The sequence below is a fragment of the Hesperophylax consimilis genome, chromosome 10 (genome assembly GCF_061612785.1).
Source record: "Hesperophylax consimilis isolate HC1 chromosome 10, BYU_Hcon_1.0, whole genome shotgun sequence".
In the NCBI taxonomy this organism is placed as follows: Eukaryota; Metazoa; Arthropoda; class Insecta; order Trichoptera; family Limnephilidae; genus Hesperophylax; species Hesperophylax consimilis.
The window spans coordinates 36,009,071-36,037,054 of record NC_142845.1 but is presented as its reverse complement, the minus strand read 5'-3'; the positions used below and the strand labels follow the sequence as shown (position 1 = coordinate 36,037,054).

General features: G+C 32.7%; 1 protein-coding gene across 2 annotated transcripts in view; it reads right to left on the bottom strand.

The window, feature by feature from the left end:
- Positions 1-27,984, bottom strand: part of LOC149420702 (matrix metalloproteinase-2-like) — a 701,246-nt gene that overhangs the window by 89,850 nt on the left and 583,412 nt on the right. The window lies entirely within an intron of this gene.

Sequence of the window (27,984 nt, the reverse complement as noted above, 5' to 3'; positions counted from 1 at the left end):
TTTCATAGATAGATGTATATACCAATGTTAGATGAAACGCGATTATATTAAAATAAAATATAATAAAAAAATGTGAAAATATTTAATAAAACACGACTCGTTTAAAATAAGAAAAAAAATACATAACTTGCATTTTAAGTTACACTTCACAGAGAAGTTTATCGGGGAACGGCCTGCTATCCCGATTTTAACATGATTACTAATAATTTAAAGAGATTCTCATAATAATAAACCAACTCCGTTACACGTACAAAATAAAGGCCGTAAACTGAATCTTTTAGAGCAGTTAGAAATTAACAAAAATTCTAATAATCCGAAAGCTATTCTAATTAATGAACAAACCAATATAATTCGTTCACCCCTACTAGATATCTTCAAACCTAGTGCAAATACGAGTGCACATTGAAGTACTTAATTATACTATTAAAATAACCCTATGAGTCATCGTTTGGGAATAACTAACATTAAGACATTCAGTCAAATTTAAACATTACACTAATTGGGGAAACTTTACTAGGGTAATAACCATCAATAATTTCTAACATTTTTACACAGAAATCAATTAAGAAATCAGTAATTGAAATTAAAATATCTACCTAGAAATAATATAAACGTATCGTCTGTAAGTGGGCTACCCACAGTTTGATAATGCCTTTAGAGGGCAAAACAGCTGTCACGCGTAATAATAATTACACAGCAGAACTTGTTTAAATATAAACTGTTTTTATAAACCCAATAATAATATTATTGTATATAAAAAAATAAAAAAATAAAATGGAGTTCTACAAATTAAACTTAATAACAATAAAAAATAGCAATACTCATTTTTTTAGGTGTGTGAATTTTTTCATTCCTATAACTAATTAAATAACGGAACAAAATATGTTTTTTTCATTTTTCGGAGCATACTTTCCGATTTTTTTCTATCGAGGGAATTTCATACAATTACCTTTTCGGTTCTACAAATGTACAGATATTATCTTGAAAAATAACATTTATATTTTTAGAAACTAGCGTTCAAGAGAAATATGCTTAAATCGGTAGAAATTAGTGAGGGCTTAAGATAACGGAGTTTGTTGAATATTTAATTAAACATCATCTCTACAGCAATGGCGTCCTCTCGGGAAGTAATAGCTATTGCACGTGTTGGATATTGAGAACACATTCCAGATGCTCAACAAAACCAGATGTTTCCGTGACGTCATCCTAAGCCAGCTTCAAGGGGTTACTGACATTACGCTATTCGAGCACGAACCAACCGTTTTTAAATGAATGAAATAAAACACACATTGAAAGCTCCGGATGATGCCTTGTTTATACTTTAAGTTAGGAATGGGGCAACTAACTAAGGTGAGCCAGGATTAAGTAAACACCGAAGGATTAGAGTTCATTTCCAAGTATAATGTACAAATAAACCAACCATTGCAATTAACCCCTCCAATTCTTCTGCAGGGGAAGGCAGAGAGGATGGAACAACACACAAAGCTGTCTCGACAATCTCCCTCACATAAATCATCTCGTATCCTCTTCCAAAATGTAAAAACTCTTCGAGTGTAAAAATCCTAAAAAAGCACAAGTACTAAAGAATTACATAATACATAAGGAAGGTATAAAAATTTTAAAAATCCACATTAATATAAAAATAAGGTTTTTGAATGTAAACATATTTATCTATTAATCCGGACGCGATAATAGACTCCTGGGGGATTCATATATAGAATATTCATTATCTAATTGGTGCAAGCGATATATGATTGAATTTAATGTACGGAATCGCATTACATACATAGAAAGGTTTAATGTTAATTTTGACAAAGATTGGATGAAATTTTGACGAAAATTGGACGATCGAGCCTTATTTACGCGCTCGGTTTAAGAAACGAAAGTTGGACAAATTGAGTACCGCTAGGCCAAAAGTTTACTCGGTCGAATTTGGTGACGACAGAATTGAGCAATTGACCAAAAATTTAACATAGCGTTCGTTTGATCGTCAAAGTATCCACTAGACTAGAATGATGAAACAAACAAATATTATATTACGTCTTCAATAGTTGTTTGGATTTCTTTTTTTTAATGATAAACTAATGTTTGTAAGACAAGGTTTTATGCATAACACAAAGGATAACAAAAAGTTATAAGCATTAATTAGTCGCCTGATTTATCAATAAAAATTGAAAATATCTCCCGAGTAAAAATAAATGCCGCCAACGGGAATTGAACCTGTGCCTTCTGATGTCCGGTCAGTTGTTCTGAAACCAATTCAGCTTATTTCCAACCCGCTAAATGATTCAATATGCACTAGTACATCAAACGACTAATTATTGCTTACAAATAATTATTTGTTATTTTGATTTCTTGTCAAATGAACAAGTATACGTGTCTATACTTGTTTGTCTATTCTTAATATTATTCATTTTCATTTTACGTTAATCCTGACGAAAAAACCATCGTTTTGAAATATGTCGATCCTTTTTGATGAAATCGTGGTGTATAAAATGTTATTTGTTTTATTTAAATAAAATGACGCCACAAAGTGAATTTAAAATTATTGAAGAAAATATATTAAATTAGTTACCGACATGAAAGAAAACCCATAAACTTAAACAACAAATAATGCTATTGACATTTTCCATATTCATAATAATTCTTGGAAAAATATTGGCTTTAGACAGAGTTACGGAGATATATCTATGGCTACGGGTGGATTTGTCCGCTTAATGACGGGCCGATGGCAATGTGCTTAGTGACCCGAGATCTCGGGAAAGTGCGTAATTGCAGAATATCTCCCTTATCGCTGATCAGAGGAGTAATTTTATTTTATTCTAACAGCTTTCTGCACCGCCGTAAAGCACGGCCAATATGCTAAATGGCTTATTCGAAGAAATAATAAAATGAGAGTTATTATTCGAGGGAAGTTAACTGCGGCATAATTCTTCACATATATTTTAACATCGGTAGCACATAATAATGTTCAGTAAGCTTAATCTAATGTTTCTTCATATCAAATCACCAATGGCACATTTATGTAATAAATAATTATATTGTTTTAAGTACATAAAAAACAAATAAAGAATGCTTAAATTTTTCTTCATCGTGTAATATAGAAAAAAGTGATAGCATGCATATTTCCTGATAAAATATTAGTCATCCATAATATATCGACAACACATGTTATTTTTGTAATTAATATCATGACGTAAAGTGACAGTATTAGTATGTCAATATCAATATCAGTATTTGTATGAACACGTGTTCCGCCGTCCCCATAAAACATTCGCTTTTATCTGATACTTTGTTAGGAACTCTGTCAATTTATTCGTTAAAGGAAACAGAAAACTAATAATTTGACCAGTTTTTAAATAAATTAACAGTATTTTATATCAATTCTCTGTGTGGCAATTCATCACAATCTTGAAAAATGATAAAACAATGAAAAGAGATGAAAAACAAAAAAGTTAAATAGGTTACATCAGGTTAGGTTTATAGGCCAGTTTTAAACAAGTAGCAAAATTATCTAGCTTTTAGTGCATTGGATTCAGCATATTTCCTGAATTTCCGAATGCTTCCTAAATATACACGAAAAAAAATTTAGCAAAAGCTCTTGGCTTAACTTTTTGTTTCCTCGTGAATGAGGCTTTAAAATGCACCACAGCCATATCACTTTATGATTCCAAAAAATAATACGTGATCGAATTAGCTACCTGATACGAAGAAACCGCAAATTGAAATACAGTCTGGTCAGTAATGAATACCGTAAGTTAACGTTGTTTGAGTAACATATCCGAGCAGTAGCTTTCATGGCCGGCCAGTTGCATATCACTGTATCTGCATTCCTAGACTGCGCTACGGCCAAAGGTCGCAGTACTAACGTGGACGGATTGACCAAGAAAGGCGTGGGAAAATAATTAAAGTTTTAGTTATAAGTATAAGTAGTTAAGACACCAGAAATATGTTCCCAACAATTAGCAGCGCCTTTAAGAGATTTAATCACTAACAGACGCTATGTAAAGTTGAACATTTATTATTATTATTACACGGAGAAAAATGATTATTGCTAATTTATTAAGAATTTCTTCAAATTATTGGTTATAAACGGGATTGCAAGCCGTTTCCTGATAAACTTTGAGTAATTCGTGATAATATCGGAACACGTGTTCACGCACCTGCGTTTGTCTTGATAATGACGAAATGCGAAAATGTTGGGATTTTTATGAACACGTTGGTATTTTACTAAAAGTTTGTCCTAAACCTAAAATTAATTCATATCCCGTTTTTAAACGGTGATTGTGATTACGAACGATTTGAAGAGACTGTCAATATTTTAAATCAGTAAGTTTCTCCGGGTGGCTGGTAGCTTAAGCTAAATAGATAAGTGTATAATGTTATATTTAATTCAAATTTGTGAATATACTTCTTTCAAGTAGGTATTAAAGAAAAATATTACATATTATAGAAATTAAAGATTAACAGATGAGATATTGTGATTTACGATTTGGATAAAATTGCAAAATAAATATACTATTCTCCCCAAAAGAAACAGAATGTTTGTATGTAAAACTAAACAAAAAAAAAACAAATAAGAACAATAGGGTAATACATCTACTTACACTTAAGTAATAGACACCTACTAACTGTAATTACGCGCCTCATAAAACTAATTTAAATTTAGAGTGTTCAAAAGTTTTTTATGTGAATGCTGCACAAGAGTCCCAGCTGCTCCCAAACGTCTGTAGCCAGTGAAACTATGATATTCCCAATTGGGGTAGATTGTGAGGCTGGAGGTAGTGGGGAGGGGGAAGAGATGGAAGGTGGGGGACCACCTGGCTATTCGGTTCTGATCACCAAATAAGGGCTAAACCATTTCAAGCAACTTTTCAATTCCGAATGGTGCTCTTACACCTGGGCGATAATGCTAGTATCTTCCACTTGTCAGGTAAAAAAATAATTAAATAATTTCATGTTTGAAAAAAATAACAAAAGTTAGGATGTGTTGTTTTGACGTGTGTAATTCTGATAGTGTATTAATAATGGAACGTAAAAACCACGCCTGTATAATTTCGTCACGTTAGTAAATAATGGCCGTTTTTTTCCTATTTAATAAAAATCATAAATACGCTTTTTAATACTTGGAATTATTTAAATTCTATTTTCGAAGTAGTATCCTATTTATCCCAGCAGCATGCCTCCGAGTGGGGATTAAATAATAATGATTAAGTTGGCATATTGGATCAACAGCCTCCGCCACTGCGCGTTGTGGGAATGACATAATTATTTGTTTACAAGCCGCTGCCAGTGTTCTGAAACGTTCTACTGTTCAACGAATTCCTGGGGGCAATCTGCAATCGCATCACGGCTGAGACGAGATGGGATGAGATGGTACAGGATGAGGTGGGATGAGACGGGATGAGATGCAGCCGCCAGCCACTGAAATGCCCAATCAAACCCCCGCTTGTTTGCAGATTATATGCCGGGATGCTGTGAACTGGAGTCGGGAATACAACATCTGTAGGGTAGAATTCAGCCGGTATTTACCGCTAATATTTAAACGCTTTGAAAATGTATAACATACGGCGGGTGGTCGAACAAAGTTAACTCTTTACGATAGCTGTGACACCATTATTGTCACTTTTACAATCAAAAACATAACAGCCAGAGCGGGAAATGATCATATATCTATAAATATGATATCAGCCACGTAACGCAAAGAAACGTATTTGCATGTCTCTTTTGAAAAATGTTGTCTGAGGACAGAGATATTGAAAGAAGGGTAAATACAGGTAACTCGATTAATGGAGGACTGAACGCAGTTGGCGCTAACAAAAAAATTGCCAAAGAAGCGAAGTTAGAAATGTATTAGTTCCAAAATGTAGTGCTGGTACCTACCCTGATGTATGGAAGTGTGGCATGGAACTGGCAGAGAAAGGATGAAAGTAGACTGAATGCTATTGAAATGAGATCCCCGAGGCGTACGTGTGGTAAAACCATGTATGATCGTGTGAGAAATGTGGAGATCCGTAAAGAGTGCAAGGCTGATGTAAACGTAATGAGTAAGATTAAGAAAGTGGCGCTTAGATGGTTTGGGCATGTAGAGCGAATGAGCGAAGAAAGGAGTGTAAGGAGGATATATAAATGCAAATACGAATGGTAGCAGAAGTCGGGGACGCCCAAGGAAGACAGATACTCGAGTCGAGCCATGTCAAGAGTCAGAATAATAGAAGACTATGTATGAGACGATGTATGAATGTGAATGAGTCAAGAAGTGTGTGATTGTTAGTTAGTTGTCTAAGGCATATTTAAAGAATTTTCTAATATTTAAAAAAATCAAACAACTGCCATATACATATGGTTTTCTGTAACAGTACAAAAGAGTATTTTTAGAAATAATTCTGTCCCGGCTTGTATACGTGTGAGACATGGTGTCACTACAGAAATTGCTTGATGGAACGACTACGAATTCAATATAATGACGCCTGTATAATCATATTTGGATATAGAAGATACAGCAGCATATCGACAATGTTCACAGAATTATGACTAAATGGATTTGTCAGTCTGAAGAGACACCTGGTCCCTGGAGCCAGGATGCGGCTGACGGCCTCCGACAAGGCGTTGGTGACCGCAGCCTACCAGCATCAATCGCCACTCCTGAGTGAGTCTGTGCCTAAGCTCACTCAACACCACGCCCTACGTAGTTGTCCTTAATTGATAATTTATTTTTCTTTATCTATTTTTGCCTTTTCACATATCCATTGTACAAAAATTTGTATTTCTTTATGGGACGTGGGGGATTGCTGTAATCTCCCTACATCCTGGAATAAATTAATAAGTATTATAGTGTTATTCTTTTTTATAGATATTAGTATAAATAATAGTATTTTATATTAAACATAGATTCAATTTGTTATAATTCCAAAGAAACATATTTAACAATAACGGTGAAATTAGATAAGTAGCGTACGGGGTCTTTGTACATAAAAATTGATGTATTCACGGATTTTTTTCAAAATAAAGATTTTCGCATATATGGTTCTTTTGCATTACATAGCGATGAGAAAAATTGAACCCACTATCTCTAAAAGCAACATCAAATGCGTAAACCTTTAGGCTACGTAGGCGGTGGCTTATAGGAAACCTACAAAAAAAGTATACGGAGAAAAATTAGTAATGCTGATTATAAAAATCCTGTTTAAAACGTGACAGCATGCCATTTCCTGATAAAATATTAATACTTTCATAATATATCGAAACATGTGTTCATGCAGCTGCGTTTATCTTGTTATTGTATAATGAAGAAATCCTAAAAAACATTCGTATAATTTTATAGTATTGAGAAATCTGCCAATTCGTTCGTTAAAAACTGCAGTCCCGTTTTTAACAGGAATTCGAATAATTTGAAGAGATTTTTTTAATTTATCGTTAAATTTTCTAAGTGTATACTACGGTATTTTACAAAAATCTTATCAAATGGATGTAAAATAAAGAAATCAGACTATTTTTTAAAAGTAGTTGAACGTAAATGGTTTGCGAGTGTTTGATTTATTTGTTTTTGTTATATATTTGCCTTTTCAAGTAGTTTTCTGTGCTTTCTTTCGTCTCATCCATCATCTTCAAGTGAATCCTTCAAAGACTTATTCGAGTTTAGCATTATCATCGCGCACAATGGGAATAGTCAAGTTCTGGGAAACAAAAACCAGTCTTTTTCCGTTTTATCGACATTTGTTTGTTTGACTTTTTTATAGACAGGCGTTTCTTTTTACGTTAACTTTTAGATGGAATGGAAAAAATGTTTTGTTTTAAAAGTTCTGACTTGTAATCAATTTAATCGATTGGAAAATGAGAGTAGTTAGATAATATTTCTGAAACCTCATATGAAACTATTTTATTTTACTGAAGCACAATTATTATTCACGTCTTGTTATTCATATGTCTGGAGCCGTCAAAGCTTTGCTTCTATGAAAGTTGTTATCGGTGCTCGATAATATTAAAAAAGACGTTACTTTTGTTGCAATACACGATTGGAATTTAAACTATATTTTTTTAAATTTTTTTTTTATTTTTTTTTTTTATTTATTTAAGGAGAAAACACAGATACAGACAGTAATTAAAAGATAATTTTCTTAAACAATAACTTGAGAATTCGCCTGCATCCTAACTATTTCTCACTGATTGACTGGTAGATAACAATTTTAAATATTTTTTTACATGTAAATAAGGTAAAAATTTTGTATATAGATAATGCTCAGTATCAAATAAAAGTGTACACATATTTTGTAAACAAGTTTAGAGATAGATCATAAAAAGTACTTAAAGAGTATAGTGAATGAAGTAAGTACACATTTTCTTTTTTTTATAGTAAAACAGACTTCAATTTCCTGCCAAAAGTACTATATGTATCAAAAAATATTCTATTCTATATTTTTTTGCATTCGTTGTGTCACTTCACACTACAAAGTTAAGAAGTGGGTTTTCATTGAAACAAAAGACTAATCCCCTTACTAATAAAAGCGATTTAAATTTTGAGGTAACCGGATAAACCATTACAATGATAATTCATCACATCTTTAAAAAGTTATATAAAGTCATGGGAAGTGATGAAACAAAAACTTTATTGACTGGGCTATGTAGGTTAGGTTAGGTAAGGTTAAAATTTTTTTTTTCATCGTTTCTAATGATTTTATATCACTTTTTAAAAGTGTGTTGAATTGTCACTGTGTTGAGTTATCATGGAACCAAATTTTACACAACTGATAAAAAACCATTTACGATAAATTGATGGTGGTTTGTCAGTTGCTGACAATTTAAAAGAAGTTTATTAGTAAGTCCATAAGAAAATAACTTAAAATAAACATTGAAATATAGGTACAAACAAAAACCACAATGGCTTAATTCAGGATTATTGCCCACCCTCGATATAGGGGTAGGTACGTATTGTGGGACTAAAGCGGTAATATATATTTTAAATAATACACAAGAGAAAGAAAGGAGGAGGTAATGAATACAGGAAGGTTTTAAGATCGTAAGTTCCAATTTTCGGTAAAAAATTGCTTTTATTTTTCTCTGCGGGTTTGTGATTTTGTAACCAAGGAAATTTACTAGATTTATACTCTAACACGGTTTTAAACGCTGAAAATATATTTTGTTGAAAAAAATTTCTTTAATATTTTTTAGAGTCCCAGCTGCTCTCAATAGTCTGGATTGATGTTGTGAGGATGAAGGTTGAGGGAGGGGATATATTGATGAAAAAGGTGGGGAAGTACCTGGATATTCAGATCTGGTCACCAAACACGATTAAAGCGATTTCAAGCAAAGTTTCAATTCTGAATGGTGGTCTTTCATCGGGGCGATACTGAAAGTTCTTTTATTATTTGAACCGAATAACTTTTGAAATAACACAAATGAATAAGATTTAATTTTAATCAATTCAATCAAATGCCAATGTTATAGCAAAATGCTTCATTTCCACCTTACTCAACTCGTTTACCCTTTTGTTTCATATCCTTTCACTACTAGATGTTGCACAATAATTGTGGCATGCTTCATAGTGATATATCTTCACCAGTCCTTCACTGGTCCTTCACCAGTAAATTGTTTGAAATGGCTTCAGCCGTGTTTAGTGACCAGATCTAAAAAGTCAATTGCTCAAAGGACACCAATAATTGGCGATGCTGCTGTATCACTATTCAGTTAGGACAATTGTAATGTAAATAAAAAATGCGAGAAAGAACAAATATAGGTTTTGACAAAAAACTTTAAAATTTTTTTTTAACCTTTGTAGGTTTTATATTAACAAATTGATTAATAGATAAAAGCACGAGGGTATGCAAAGGGTAAGCTTATGCGTGCATGTCCGGGTGAATCTATTCCACGGAATACGTCCGTCCCCGCGGGAATCAAACCGAATACACTTTGCCCGAAAGTTGAATCCCAAAATTTAATAACGGCCTTTTTAATCGTCCGGAATGATACTGTGCATGTTTTATGTTTTAGACGGACCAGAAAGCTGGCGCTACACGCGCGCGGGGCTCAATAATCAATCCCTGGAGCCGACCGAAGGGGACTAACGAGTCTTCAGACTATCGTAGATATATCCCGGAATTATCACGGCACCAGAACCTAACTCAGTAGCGTGGAGGAGCGGTGATGTGGGTTTTCTTTTTGGCGGGTAATAGACGCCACTTTAGTAAGACAAATACTAGGAAAAGCGTGGCCAAAACAATACATCATTTCTGATACTGTTTTATTTTTACTTCGCTTATTTGAAGACGTCTGTCTATTTGATTTGAAAGAAAACACTCTCATAAAATAAAATTGTTTTTATAAAGGATATCTGACTGAGAATAATATGTAAGTAGGTGTAAATTTTGTAGGCATTTCCAATAATAACATCACTGTAGGGATACGCAAAAGTATAGAACGCCACAACACTTCGTCCTGGCAGACACCGCTTCATCCACTTTCATGACTGTTTCAATTAGTTGCTCAAGGAAATTCCTAGTTTTATCCGATTTTTGCAAAAAACCAAAGCGCCCTCCTCCTGTCTATGAAAGGTACGTCGGCTTTTCCGGTATTTTTAGATCAAGGTTAGTTGGTAAGCATAAAAACAGAAGTAAGAAACAACAGCAAATAAAATAAATCTCTTATAACAGAGACATTTTCGATTAAATTAATTTGTTATTTGCTCTCATGTAAATATCCCTGGAGCGGTAGTAACCGACGCACTTTCTTCCTCATTTTAATAGTTCAAAGTTGTTGGAATGTCTCTCAGAATTTTCCTCAAGACTTCGCTTAAGAGGAAATCCTTCTAACATACCTAAATGACTTAATGCGAGAGACGATGGTGAAAAAGTCTCCCAACACCAATGTTACGATTAAATTAGTTTCTCCTTTGCTCTTATTGCATCCCAGGTGCGGTAATATCGTACACTTCCTCCGCCATCTTAATAGTTGAAAGTTGCCGGAACGTTTCTCGGCATTTCTATACTACTCAATATCTATGTCTATGGACAGCAATGGCAGTGAAAGGCAACGAGAAGCTTCCACTCGAAAAAGTCATAAAAGGCGATTAGACCTTTGTTTTAATGGATAAAAGATATCTAGACTCCGACGAGCAGAGACAGTTGAAATGTTTTCCCGTAATGGCTTTAAATTTAGGGTGTATTAAATATCTCCTCTCGGGGAAATCCGCCGTAAAATGGCTGCGGATTGCGTTTCAAGTGGTTTGTTTTTGGGTTAATGGAGAATGATGGGAAGATCTCAATTTTCTAATTGACTTGGTAATGTAGCGGCCGTCCTCGTGACAGGAAACATTGATTTTCACGTTATTATTGTGGTTCACTCGCAAACGAGGTAATTGATTTTATAATTAAAGTAGAGTAAGCAAACAGGAGAAATACCACGGGAAAAGTTTGGTTTCTTACTAGTTTGTACTATAGAAGACAAATGATTAGAAATTGCTAGGATCATAAAATTATCCGGTTTAATTCCTTCTTAAGTAGATTTAACTCTTAATTTCATTTAATATTATTATTAATGTATCGTGTAAGTACGTACCTTCTCAAATTAAATTAAAGTTGTTAGTACCAAACAACTACTGCCAGGAGCGGCGCCACGATCTGTTATACATACCTACCACATGATACCAATGATCATGAAGATAAGGTCTACAAATATGAAGATGAGGAAATCATTATGAATTATCACCAACACAACCACCTGCAGCTCGCCTCAGAAAAGGAATGCCTCGTCGAGAGAATTGTAAATACACCTATATAATTTATTCGTTGTTTGTGTGTTTAATTTTCAGAACTTAATTTAATTTTTTGTAAATCAATAAATTTAATAATGTTATTATTAAGTTCTGCAAGTATTTTTTTTAATTATTGTGACGACTGTTCGGCGTTCAAGGCGATTTTAAATTGTTTCTGGGCCACGTTGAGACTTCTTATTTATATGATTCTATTTACCCCCGCCCAATTTCAATTTTCATGATGTCTAAAATGAATTATTATCGGTTAAACCGATTTACTGGGAAAATAATTGTGACAAGAGATTCTACGTTCTGTAAATATCTGTTGTCCCCACATTAAATGGTATAATTGTTTAATAATGACTTACTGCTTAGCTTTTTTAATGTGTTATATTGTTTAGGTCTTGTGAAAATACTGAGAAGTGGGGAATAAATAATTTTCTTCTGTTTATTAATTAATAATTGTAATATTTGGATAATTCGTTCATTTATTGATTTCTAATTGTTCAAGTAAAGTAACATCTAAGACCCTTTTTAGAAATAAACGTTTGTTATACAGTTTTAAATCCTTACATATAGAATATGTAAGGATTAATTTTCATAGATTTCCTGAATATGTAAGGATTAAGTTAATTTTCAAGTTCTTTTATTATATCACTATTGGCCAGTCGTTACAAAAAACCCTTTCTGAACCTAAAAATTTACTTTGAAATTTGATGATTAGTCAAATTCTGTGAAACAACATGTCCTAAGAGATAATCTGCGAATTTTTTAAAAGCGCTTTTATTATTAAAACATCATATATGTTCTTTGAATATAGTTGAGAAATCCCTTCCAATCTTTACGACACAAGTAGCATTTAATTCAAACGTATACTTCACCATTATAAAGTTAAGGATTTCTACTTTTTGAGTTTTTAAGGCTTGTTCTTATATTATTATTTTTTTAATTTTCATTTGATATTTTTTACAGATATTGAACCGATAAATTCCAGAGATTGGTAAACTGATAATCTATGCGAACAAGGATGAGTAGAGTTTGCATCTATTGTTCCATCTGTAAAAGTTAGTTTTCTAAATATTTCGAAGGTATGTCTATTATTGCTCTTACCAATTTTCGTAAATTGAACTCATGTTTGACTGAGAAGCAGATTTAATTATTAACGGTGTTAATAAAAAACACGTATTTAATACACTTCCACATACTATGTATTTTAAATAGTAATTAATAACAAAATAATAACAAAAACCTGTGAAAAAGAGAAGAGTGTATATGAGACGATGTATGCACGTAAATAAAGCAAGGAATGTGGACCAGAAAAAAAATTGTGGGACGTTTTATAAGTTCTAACCTACTTCTGGGAGAAAATGGCGTGAAAGTTCTTTAATTAGTTCAAATTTAGGTACTTGCTATTATCATCACATGCTTTGCATCATACCTTAATGGTGCGTTGATAAAGACTAGTGTTTTATGTTTTTATTTAGATATTACCTTGATGGTGGGTTGATAAAGACTTGTTTACATTTATACCTAATGGTGGGTGGATAAAGACTAGTGTTTTATGTTTTCATTTACATATTATACCTAATGGTGGGTTGATAAAGACTTGTTTACATTTATACCTAATGGTGGGTTGATAAAGACTTGTATAATATCTTTTCATTTACATAATATCAATGGTAAAGAGCATTCCGAAAAGTACTAAACTTGAGGATAAATAGAATAAGTTTAAAATCTTGAGTTCCTCTTCGGTTCCAGTTAAGCTACACTATTTAGTCATCCTTACTTGATTTTGATGTAATTTTCTTCGTAATTTTTTACACTATGAAAAATGGCGGGTAGGCAGGCACCACACCGTATTTTGCGCGGCCCTCAAATTGAGTGAGTTTTCTCCACTGGCAACCCCGTCACAAGATGGCGATGTCACCGCTCAAATTAACCGCGAAAAGCCAAGTGTCTTCCTGTAATTGTCCGAGCCGCGGGAGGGAGAGCCACTTACGGGAGCCGCCGAAGCGCGAGAGAGACGGAAAGAAAGAAATAATAAGTTTTAGAGGATTTTTCCTAGGTTTGGGGGAATGGCGACTCCGAATATATCTTGTTATGGTGGTGATTCTTACAGATTTTTTGTGTGGTTGTTGGATTTTGTAATTTTTTGGACCGAAATTGTGATAACATGCCTCGAGATAATTAAACGAGGCTATGAAACCTCTGAGATTTAGAACATTTTCAAGAAAATCATCAAATTCTTACCATACTAGGATGCCTACCACTTTACCGTAAATGCTTCGATATCTTCGTATTTCCCTTACCTGGAAAAAATGTAACAAAGAATTAGATCATAATAATAAAAAGTATCCTATTTCAAATCAAAAATAATAGAAAATAATTCTGAAATTCACAGTGGAATACTTAAACATAAAAAAGATTAAATTTAAAAAAAAAACTGTAGCATGGATACGAGTGTAAAAAATTCTCAGGGTAAAGTTTAATATTGGTACAACACATTCGATTACATCCAAGTGCAAATTACACCTCCATCACTGAATATATAAGCTGATAGAAGTTTACTGTGGACGTGTCCGTGTGTCTGAAGTAGACTTAATTTATTCTTATATCTAAAATACGGTATCTTCACATTATTCTCGAATACAACGGAGAGAAACATTCTGTTAATGAAGGTGTTTTTATTTTATGTTGATGTTAATGAATATATTTTTTATAATGATTTAAAATGTGCCATTTTCGATTTGCCGCCAAAATGAAATGTTCGGCTTTATTCGTGAATTCGGCGGCGTTAACGTCACGCCGCCAGCCAATGGCGTTTTATATGTCGTAATAACGTTGAAGCCAGTTGGAACCGTTTCGGAATGTGCGGTTTTTGATCATTTTTGAAATGAATGATTATGAACGAAAATATTAAAATTACATTACGTTATTACGATACTTATAATCCAAATAATAAACTTTAAATCTTCCACACATTTTTAAGGATATTCGGTTTGTGAAAATATCTCATCGATTGAACATTTTGAATTATCAAAGCTCTTTTTTCGATAATCAATAATTTCAGTGGCCAGTCTGGAGTCAAAAGGCTTACGTTATTCAAATATCAGTTTAATTAAAAATCTGTATAGATTTTAAGCATAGCAGACAAAATGAATATTGCTAATTTATTAAGAATCTTTTCGAATATTATCACGATGTCGGAACACATGTACATGAAAATCCTAATGTTTTCGAATTTTGTCATTATATATTACCAATGCAAGCACATGTGCATGCATTGCACAATGTTCCGATATATTATAAATTTACTAAAAGTTTATCAGGAAACGGCCTGCTATCCAGTTTTTAACCGGATTACAAATAATTTGAAGAGATTCAAAATAAATTAGCAATACTAATTTGTTTCCGTGCACTTCTAAGGATTTTCTATTCGGTACACAACCACCCATTTGTATTTGCTATTGTATGCATTTCTGAAAATTTAATTGAGTTTGCAGACAATTGCAAATATCAACAGCTAGTCAGATTTTAAAACAAATAACACAGCCTCCGAGGACCCGATACACGGGGACGGAATGGACACGGGCCACGTGGGCAGTGGGCGGGGGTGGTGGTCACGTTCCCAAACACGTGGAAATCCGTGGGATAAATGCCAGCCACGTGACCAATCCGAGTAAACATGTCGTAGCGCGTCGTCTGGAATTTGTAATCCAATATTGATTGGATTTGATGCTGTTATTATACTCGATTAAAACATTTGAAAAAAATATGAAATCTACTTGTAAGACCAAGTTTAATTTTTTTATTTACAATCATAAATATTTATTATAATATTACAATATTTCTACCAAGAACTTGAAAGTTTACAGTGGCTGTGATATTTATCGGTGTTTATAAAACCTTGCTTCTGTTTCAATAAATTATTTTTTTTTAATTCCTAACAAGCTAGACGGGTATACTTTTTTTATAAAAACAACGCAGTATTGTCATGTGGCAATTTCATCCTGTCAACCAAGATTTTAGGGGGATCAAAAGAATAAAGTAGCATTTTCAGTATGATCTGAGTAAAGTTGCTGATAAATGAAAACAACAGAAAAATAATTTTAAAAAAACGTTGTGTGCAGCATTCCTTATAGAATCTCACATAAAGAAGTCCAGATTTGTCGAAAACGCTGGAGAAAAATAAGGGAAGATATATCGATGACAATTCAAATAGCTGAGAGAGACACAAAGGAATCTTTTTGTTACACACGGAGATGTTTGATGTGTAAACATCTTAGTCCCATCCCTCCCTCCCAAATTTTGAAAAACGGTAATATTTTAAAATGTGATGAAAATTTCCCGAAAAATGTTACAAAAATCTTATCATGCTTAAACTAGCAGTTTTGCGAACAGTAAACCTCGCGTAATGTTAATTATTCCGGTTTGACAGCTTGTAACGCTTATGCGAACTCTGGCGGAGTAAAGAGGTACTATCCAACACGGCTGCCATCTCGACAGGACCGGACATAGAAAAATCAAACAAATTTACAGACAGACGGAATGCGAAGCGTTCGAGTTAAAAAAAGAAGTCAATTACTCCCTTGATAAACCACAAGAAAAAAAATTATTCAACTTTACATACTCGTATTTTAATTTACTCCACCATATTGATAGCATTTTTTTATTCACAGTGACCTCAGGGCCTAGAGCCAAACATCAATACCGCTTTTCCAACGATAAACACCAATTATATATCACATTTATTATTTTCAAAAAAGTAAAATGTTACATAAGCTGAGAAGATTTTTTTTCGATAAATATTCATTAATATATTAAGGCTCATTCCGCAGTACCTATAGGGCAGACTTATAAACGTTATTTAGTGGAACATTACGAAGAAAATAACTTAATTAAAACGATAATTTTACTGTAAAGAAAAATTCCAAATTAGCCAACATTTGGGAACGGAGATAAAACAGAATTCAGGGTCCGCCAACAAATCAAATGATTCATGTAATTCAAAAGTAAAATGATAAACCTTGCGACATAAATTCAAACTAATTAGATTCCTGAAGTTGCAGATTTCTTGTAACTTTTAATTGTTCTTCTTTGTAATTTAAGTTTAAAGATTTGCCATCTCTCTCCGGTCAAAGGCCCCGGAGGAAATATATATTATAAAATATGTTTCCTCAAACAATTAATTTCGATGACCAATTAAATTCAAGTTCGTATTATTCCAGCGAAGTTAACAAGAAAAGGTTGAATCTGTTTTGTTTAAAATATTCGCAATCCAATGATAAAATAAGGTAAATGATATTTTGCTGTGTATTAGTTAAAACACTTGTTTTAAACAATAACAAAAAGCAGTTTAACATCACCTTTTAAGATTTTTTTTCTCAACGAAGGTAAATTTTCAATGTTTGATAATAATAATAAAATTCACAAAAATACAGAGTACAAAGGGTATAGCTTATAGGACATAGGTTACATCCTATTTTTTCCAGCTAACCCAACAAATACACATTATATTATATAACCCAACAATTAGATGTTAACAAATGTATGTAAATAAAAAACAGAGGTATTTAATTTATGTTAGGTATTCATTTAATGTGTAGTGACATTAGTTTAAAAGAAATGTTTTTAGTGATGATTTAAATTTAAGTATGTCAATAATAATAATAATAAGTATGTAATAATGGTAATAAGTATGTCAGAAAATTAAAAAATTAGGCGTATTAGATCTATCAAAAAATTTATATATAAAGATGCAAAAGTCGGTCATTTTGAATACATAGGATAACGAAAGATTTTTTAAATATTTATGTTGAGCGATCAGTAGGATTTATAGGCCCTGTTAGAAGTTTTACCGAGCCGAACCCTCTGATATGAAAATATCTGGAGTCGGTGAATTTTTTCCCATTTGATCTCTGGTGAGTTGACGTGTTGTTGTTCTTGTATTTATTTTACTTATATAATGCACTTGCATAGTGTTGATTGACTAGCTGATCATTTGTGGAGAAGTGAGTGGAAGGGTTTAGTTTTTCCTATGGGGAAGATTTAACCCAGACAACAAAATTGGAAGCATAAATAAAAAAAAAAAAACAGAAAATTCATAAAAAATATAAAGTAAGAGATATAAAAATAAACAACAATTACGTGAAAACAATGAACTGAACAAGGAAATCCAAAAATATTTAAAAAAAAACAAGCAATTAACTATATAGGGTGTGGTCTTGAGTGAGCTTGGGGAAAGCGCTCACTCAGGAGTGGCGCTTGGAGCTGGTAGGCTGCGGTCACCACCGTATTGGCGGAGGCCATTAGTCGCATCCTGGCTAAAGTGCCCCGGTGTCATAAGGCCGGCAAATCCACTTAGTCCTAATTCCGTGAACATTGTATCTTCGGCATTAAAATATGATTCTGCAGGAGTCATTATATTGGATTCGGAGTCGTTCCATCGAGCAAGTTCGGTAGCGACACCATATCTCACACGCATACAGGCCAGTACAGAATGCGTGGAACAATGTTTTTTTAACATTACTGCTGCATATTAGACACCACGCGGAGGCTTCTCATTTGTCGTTTAAAGTTAAATGTATCAATTTAACCATAAAAACGGTAAGACCACGTAACTTTTCTTCACTATTCTCAATTATTAAAAAAATAGCAATCATGGTACGCCTGGCAGATGTGAAACATCGAAATGATTTTTATTGAAAGAAGTGAAAATGTTTTTGATAATAAAACAATTATTTTATTATAATCAAAATATATATAAGGAAATTTAAACAAATTACAAATTTATCATCGTTTAGAATATAATCGATTGCAAATTTTAATGAGAATGGAAGCAAATATACCGCACAGAGTTTTGTCGGCCGGGCAGAAAGAACTGATGAGTCACGTGGCTGGCCAAATGATGCGTCATTTTGTGCAAGAGTTTCCATGAAGAAGCGTCGTCCCGTCTTGCCACGCTTGCTGTGGAAGAGTCGGTTTTACCCCCTCGGTGCGTCAAAAGATGTTTCCCGTCAAAAAGGGTGTTGATTTTATAAGAAAAATTATGTCTGATTTAATATTTGATTTTCGACATTCCACAATAATCCATGTTATTAATGTTTTCTTTTATCAGAGAGACAATTAAAAAACATTAACTGAATGTCTTTTGATAATAATTATTACTTACGACAACTCATCGAAATTCGAATATAACGTGCGGAGTCTAGACTCGGAGAAAACAGAAATGATCGATCTGTTATTCTTATAATATAATGAGTAAGGGTCATCTCAGTATGACATGACACGATTGAGTCAATAAAGAACTTGAGTCTGAGCATGTCAAGGCGAGAAATCAAGTTTCATTCATTATATATTTATGTTAACAAATTATACATATGTAAAAACATTACTATAATATATTTATGACCAAAAATGACTAAATTTCTACAACCACAAACTAACTTTAATTGACCAGTTAGACGAGCGTACATACAAACATAAAAACTCCGTCGATACGCACAAGCTTTGGACAAAGTCACCGCAATAAAAATATTTAACCATCTTACACTAGACTTGAAAAATGAGGGAAATAAAAAAAAAAACATTTTACACACAAAAGATATCGAATAAATAATAAAAAAGCCTACATATTACAATAAAAAATAAACATAGTACACTTTATATACACAACCTGATCAATCATTACGTGCATGTTGCCAACTTTTTATGAACGCTTTTATAATTTTTAAAATTTTATTTCTTAGTATTTAATTTTCTATTATTTACATTTTATTTACACACGTATTTTTGTCATACAAAATTGTATATATTAATAATTACTACAATTAGTTCATCATAAAAAACATAAACATTAGTTAGTCATAGAAAAAAAAAATTTTGAAGACAAAATATTTCACTAACAAATGTAGATATAAAATGTAACAACTCCATCTAGTGGGAAATTCATCACTAACAAAGCCTTACCTACAAAAATAATTGGTTGTTTACAGTTGAAAAAATATAATAAGCAATAATTGTTGAATGAAATAATAGTATATATTGAATTATTTGGGGGGTTGGGAATAAAGCGATATAGCTTAGTGGTTTAGTGCACTTGACCGGAAATCAGAAGGTGCGGGATAAATTCCCGTCAGGGGCATTTATTTATACTTTCAATTCAATTTGTATGGGTATTTCAGGCGAATAATTATTGTTTATAATAATTTACTATCGTTTGTGCCATGAATAATAATTAGTAGGTACCAATCTATATTTTTTGCACAAAGAGATAGAGTTAGTAAATTTGATTTTATGTTTTCAAGGTACAAACGAAAATTTACACATCTCATAGGGTGTTGAATGTTTTGCAGAAACGTCTCTTAACATTGATTGATTGAATTTTGCTCAAATGTTAAGTTTGATAAGTTTGAATTGTATTTTAGTACAATTTATTAAATTTATTGGATGTTCAGTTACTGTAACAATACTAAATTTATTGTGTACGAATATTACGCGTCCATTATTTTTATTGATGTTTGTTGTAACATAATTATATACTGGCAAGTAATAAGAAGGTGATGCATCATTAGTGTAGGTTTCGGATAACACAATCAAGTCCGGTTTTTTTTAAATTTAAATTACTCATTTTTAGAACTAATTCATCGCATGTTTTTTTCATACTTCGTATGTTAGTATGCATAATGAAGATATAGTTGAGATTTTAGGAGATAATTTCATTACAGGAATCAGTGCAATTGTTTAGATTTACAATGTGGTATACTGAATAATTCATTAGATCTGGTATGGCATTCAGGACAATGAAGTGCAATGCCTTCTAACAGATAAATTATGAATCAACAAGACAGTTGACAATTTTTTAAAAGAATAATGCATTAGAGATTTACTCCGTTTGTATAGAGCAATGGTATTGAATTGATGATTACTAAAGCCAAATGACAGAAGTTTAAAGTTTTCAAAACGATTAATATAAGGATGATTTTGGGGATTTCAAATGACTGAGGCAAAATCAAGTGTGTATGTGATCTTAATTGAATGTGAATGAAACGAAACCTGGGTGCCAGAAAGGCATGTGAAATATCATCCACGTCTAAAATTGCTTGATAATCAAATATTTTGCAACAACTTGATAAAAGATAGTGAAACCGGTCGGTAGTTAACAAAAAATTCAGCTAAAAAATAGATCAGTGGAATGTTTTTAATCATTAAAAATCGTTCCTGAATTCCTCCACACAATTATCTGTTTCTGTCTGACAGTGTGGATTACTTTGCTACAATTTATTATAAATCATCAGTCTGTTAAGAAAACCGCTGCAGTGAAAATATTCCTTTAGTGCGTTTAATTCGAGTCTATTACGCAAGTTTGCATAGTGATAACCATCAGTATCCTTGAAGTCCATAATATCGATCGAAAAGACCAAGGGTAAGTCAAAATCTTTTTCCAATTCTAACTGTTAACCGCAGCTACCCCAAGTTTTGTCAAACATTGATTACGGAACTCAATAACACCAGAGTGATTCTCGTACAATACTTGCGACTCCAATCTTCTTTTTAAACTATGGCGAAATATTACGAATTTAGCGAGAAATTAAACATGACAAAAAATCATTTTGAAAGAAAGAGGAAAATTTTTCTTAAAATAGCTTTAGTGTTAACAGGCCTATTTTATTAACGGAAGCTATCTCATCCCATCCTTATTTCTAACCTCTTTTTCTAAAGTTTTTTTAACACTAACCCCACACAGACCACGAGGAAAATGATTTCCCTCAGGACCTATGACATCTTTCGGGAAGCTTTGTGGAGGGTCTTTTTAAAGAAAGGAAGGAGAGTAAGTTCTAGGAAAGTTAAAGGTATGAGGGGTGGGTAGGAATCTATGTTTCAGTGTGTCCAGAAGTGACGAACATATTAACATATCCCCAAACCAGTCTCTTCCGATCTGGTACATCACGCTCACCTCATCTGATGAACCCGGGCACCCCTGCTAAATGACCAAACGTAGCGAACCACTTGGGGTGACCTATGGCAGAGGTGTTGGTTATCATAAAAAAATGTTATCATTATCAAACCCGCCTCCCAAATTATTACAATTTAAAATACATACCTACTTTCTTTCCATAAAATTGATAAAGAGTTCAGTTTTCATTCGAATATTATTTGAATCTACATAAAAAAAAATCTTCGTAATAAGCAAGATACATTTTTTCTCCAGGAAGAGATAAATTTATTTACAAAATCTATCTACATTTCAAAAGAATATCGATCCGCATAAATATAACACAAAGAATCATGGCCAGCGAAGTGCATCGAGCCCGCACTGTGGCAATAATATATAGAACAGGCCCTGTGGATACTGGATACCCATTGTAGACAATGAATCAACGGAAAAGTCAAAGAGGATAAAAAGAGCAGTTATGAAACACAACCCTTGGCACAATGGACCGATGGTGGCCTCTCCTGTGGCCGCACATCCCATTCAGCTTCACGCAAGAACGACTCGGAGGTAATCAAAAAACCACCCACAGGATGCTGCGACTGTGCTGAGATCCCCATTACATTTTTTTGTGAATATACAAGGGCATTATTTGATAGATTGCCCCATTATAAAAACGTAAGAACCAAAGTAACACAATTTTTAAGCAGACATTCATATTATGAAACTTATATAATGAATGTAGAACGTAACATAAAATTCTAAATTAAATAAAAATGAAATCATTTTCTGGTTATATTTAGGGCCTTTTGTAGGGCTTTTCTGAATTCGTACAATCGTCAGTTTCAAGTTTAAACGAATTTGATTTCATTACATAAGAACTTTTCACACAACGCACAACATTAAATATAATAATTATATTTAATAATAGTTGACGATGATTTGTAAAGCGCCATTTTTGTTCAAAAATCTCACAAGGAACCATAATTAGTATGTTTGATAATTCGCCTGTTAGCACATAAGTATATATTTTCTAAGTAAACGTAAATATAATATACATTACAGGAACGGGGTGTCCAAAAAATAAAATTATTATTTTTAATAATGATAAAACGACAGAGTCTAAAGCTGTCAAAACTGAATTTTTTATACCAGCGACCAAGTAACCATGATTAAGTATTTTTCTGCAAGAATCCCTTTTGTTCAATTTACTAAATGGCGAGGGACAACATAATATCTAAGTGGAAATAGCCTCTAGGTTTTATAACACTATCTGTGTTGTTATACCACCCCACCTCCTCACCCTACTGGTAGATACCGGCCCCCTACCATCCCTCCCCCCACCCCAGTCTCTCCAGTCAACATCCCTCATTCGTACTTTCTAGCCTATACAGGGTGTGCAGTATAAATGTATTACATACAGGGGCAAACTAATCGGACAGTTAAATAATAAGGACGGGTTGTTTTACGGAAATTCAAATGTAACATTGTCATCAAATGGCCATTCGGCGCCTGACTTTTTGGAAAGGTCGCCGTTAATTGCCGATACTAAGTTCGTTTCAGCTTTTAAACAAATTGTGATCAGCAGGACAAACATTTAAAGCTCGTCATCTCAGTAAAATTTGATAGAAAGCTGAAACGCATCTCAAATAAACGTTTAACAGGGATCTTTCTAATGTTAAAAAACAAAATGACATTGAATGGCCATTTGATGTTAATCATATATTTTTATTTCTGTGAAACAACTGGCACTTAGCAACAATCTTTTTAATGATACAAATCAACATGTTTTCAATGTTAATTCGAAAATGTGCCACGATATATTTTTACAATAATTATTGAAAAAGTAATCGGACAACCTTCGAAATAATAATTTTGACTCGACCGTTTTAAATTTCGTCTTTCTGTAACTTTCGTAACTCGTACGTTCCGTTTCAAGATAGTGACCGAGTTGGATACTGCCTTTTTATCCCGCCAGAGTTCGCATGAATTCAAATCAATTTAATGGTACCTGCATTTCTTTCCCAATTCAATTCTCCAATCCCCCGTATGGGCGCGCAATATAACACGCAATTTAACAATATAGATATTCTTAATAATACTCTTGTGAAATACCGAAACAAAGTCAAGCGTACGACCACAAATGTTAATTAAATTAATGCACAGTTATAGAAAAGGTACAACATGAGCATCTCCTGTCCCCATCCCATCTTCCTCTGCCTCTTGCCCTTTCCTATTCCTTCTAATAGGTATATTTATATGACTTTTTTTCTTTTTTGTTAATTTCATTTTCAGTTAATGGTTAAAACCAATTACAATTTTGTATTATATCATATTAACCAACATTAGCATAAGAAACTATTTTGGCTTACCTCATATTTAACCTCTTGTATAACTCATCCTGTATAAAATTGCTGTTTGTTTCTTATAATAAAGAAATAAATAAATGAAGAAAGATTGAGAAGAAAATTATAATTGAGATGGTGACGTTAATTTGGGTGAATTGTACAGTTTCTGACATTAAAAAAAACTTACATAAAATATATGTTTTATAATTATGTATTTAGGTGTTTGAGTACCTACTTACAAATCCTATTTGATTTTTTTTAATTAATAAAAAAAAATAGAAAAATAAGTCTACTGTTCACAGAACTACTATTATTGGTAGTTATAAATATTTATGAAGGTTAATTACAACATATTTCTAGCAATTATAAGGTTAACTAACCAGTTAATTACAAACATCATATTATAAATAAAAGAAATACGGCTCACAAAAAAACCGTTTTAAAAATGAACACGATTCTTTTGTTTTCCTAGTCCGACCCCGAGCGCACAGTGTACTCTGTACGTTACGGGATATGGCCACCCCATCAGATAAAGGAATATGTCAACAGCGAAAACGGACAAGGCTTTTATGAAAATAATATTCATTTTAAAATTTGTGACAGTCCATTTTCACGTGTCACACCGCTGCGTATTCCTCGTGCAATATTCACCAGGGCCCGAGCGGGGATCACACCAGCGACAGCTGCGGGACGCTGGACGATGCGATGGCGCACAGTGGATCATTCTGGCCATTAGCAGAACTTAATTATTCACTTCTTTCCGTATAATACCAACAATTTCTTTGACAATGAAACGGTTTTCAGTTTTTTGTTTTCTCATGAGAGATCTAATGACGTAATGACAAAATACACGCATGAATCATTTCTTCAGAAGGAAAATTGTTAAATTTACGCAAGATGGCAGAGCTGGCGACGAGAAAATTTCATAAACTCTCTTTTAACATGTTTGTTTAGCAAATAAAATATTTTTTTTTTGGGTGAATTTAAAAATTACGTGGCACAAATTCATGAAAATACTTAGTTAATTAATTGAAGATAATATTGGTAATTCATATTGAAATATGAGATCCACAAATATGAAAAAAAACCGTTATTAATAGCTCAGTGATTTAAGTGTTGTCCCGGTAAAACAAAGGTCTTCGGTTCGATCCTAAGTTGCAAGCGTCACATTTTATATTTTGGGTCTTGTTCTGTTTCTTCAGTGATTAATTATTGAAATACCATCAAATACAATATCCTATGTTGGGAAAGAGAAGAAGATGTCGACAGAGGAGATGAGCTGACGAAGGAAAGAGAACGGCGGACTTCAGATTGGTGATGGATGGTGAGAATTGACAAAAATTTGTTGGTCAAATCAACTTGAGGCTTACTTACTTCCAATGGTCAAACATCTCTTGAAAATATAATGAATGTAAACTTTAAGAAAGTACATAGAACATTAAGTTTTAGCTACTAGATAGTATTAAAAATAATTACAATTGCTTTTGACGAATCTATATTACGAATTATATCACGCTATGCTGTGCTATAACATCTGTTTTGCCGTGTGATATCTTAGTCTTAAAGTGTACATCATCTGGGAACACGCGTAGTATAAAGGCATTTATAGTAGAAGGAGAATTATCCATGAAATAGATAGCACGATACATCACTGATAAACAAATAAACATAAAAAGTGTATATTTGACCTGTTGAAAGATAATCCACAGACTCAAAGGTTGTCCAAAACGTTATCTTAAGAAAGAAGAGAAAGTGCAAAGCTGGTAAGATCTTCGACTCCAGACCAAAATAGCTCTACACCCTTCAATTAAAACAATTAACCTAAGTTAACTTGCTGATAAAATCACTTATACTTTTGAAGATAATGGAACCAGGAATAATATATTAAGTACTGTGTGCTGTGCAGCATGTCAAGTTAAGGTAAGGCAATGTACAAAGCTCAGTGTAAATAGTATAACCACACTCTGTTAGTATGGTTTACCGATAATTTATAAGCCTCTAAAAAGGAAGTACCAGAAGTATAATACCAAAGTACTACAAATTGGAGCAGTCCACGAAAAAAAGTACAAACATAAGTAATATGAAAGTAATATGTTAGCACCGCATTTATTAGAAATGATTACCGATCCCAGTTTTTACAATATTTGATTATTTCAAATCCAATTAATTTAGTTGTTAATAAAGTTAATTAGTACTATTTTTTTTCTTATTTACTTATTCTGTATAATTATAAATTCAATGGTTTGTTTTTTCTATTGTAGTTAATTATACATTGTTTTATTTTTATTTTTATATTAAATCCACACAGGAGGCCCTGAAGAAAATAATTTCCCTCAGGGCCTATGTCATCTTTGGGGATGCTGTGAACAAATTTGATTGTATATTAATAGAACTTCATTGTTTAATTATTAATATTATCAATAACTGTTTGGTTCCTAAACATAAAATAAAATAAAATAAAAATAATAATAATAAAACAGAAAATTTTTATAGCGCGGTTTTTGTGAAAAATAAATTTAACGTGCAAAAAATATGACTTCCTAGGCCATATTTAATTAATTACAGACGGATACTTGGAAAGTCATTTAAAATAAACACAGTTATATAAGAAAGCTTAAACATTGAAAAGATAAGATTTAGCATGCCGAGGACACAGTATTATTAAAAACACTGCACATTGTATAATTTTATAGCTGCCATCAATGATCACCGATGAAGAAAAAATTATGTTATAGAACAGAGGTGAAACGCAATTCTTTCTACTATTAAATTAGTTAAATTATGACATATATGTTCAATGAATTTGAATTTTTATTCAATACACCTAATGTAGGGAGGAAAATGAGTACGGCTTATTTTAAATCAAAAAATGTGACTGCATGAACATTTCCTAGTAAAATATTAGTCATTCAGAATATATCTGAGCACATGTTCGCGCAGGAGGTCCGAATAAATATGCGAAAATATTATTATTTTTAAGAACACGAGTTTCGACTTCCTCATTACAAATTCGTGATTTGATGATAGTTTATTATAAAATTTATTCACTATAGGCCTCCATTCCCTTTTTTAACGGTAAAACGAATAATTTGATATTTTGAGATTTTTAATAATTTAACAATGTTTCTATCAGTAAGTTTTCTCCGTATAACTATTATCCCTTCCCAAGATAATATAAAATATATAAAAAAAGTATATAGTTCCAGCAGATACTAACCACCAGTCTTATTTTATCTGTTATCCTAACACTGCCGAAAATATCGACAAAATAGTCGCCTTCTGAAGAAAATAATTTTGATAAAGGTATTGTCTCGAATTGGCTGTCAAAAATACTCAAAACTGACAGCAGCCATTTCCAAAGATGAAAAGCCAACTCGTTACGTCATGTCTGAATAAAAACATTTCAATCAAAGTAGCAATTTCATTTCAGACAGACAATCAATACAAATCGCCGTGGCTACATCATAACGGCTACTATTGGCTACTAGATTTACTCGTAGCTACTAGCTGATATTAGGCACTTCTCGGTCTCTATTTTTAGGCTTAATAAATTATTTTTCAAGCACCAACCGAGCTTCGCGTTTATTTATGGTATCGACCAGAAAGCTTATAGAGACTTATGATCTGTGGCATTCTGATTTTAAAAGTGTAAACGTTGCTTGAAACGGATATTTAGTGACTAGATCTTTTCAAAAACCTTACTTTTTGATATGATTTGTGATTTTCATGGCCAAAAGTATTAGAGTGATTTTTTGTTGGAGTACTATGCCATACTGCGCTACCTCCTTCTTACGACTAAAAAAAAACTTTAAAAAAAAGTCAAAAAGAAAAACAAATTTTTGGTTATTTATGTACGTGATGTAGATTCTCCACTTTCCCACTTGAACCAATAATTTCTGGACACCGCATAGCTATCTATTTAGTTGTTTTAATCGTTCACAAAGAAAAGTATTTTTTTT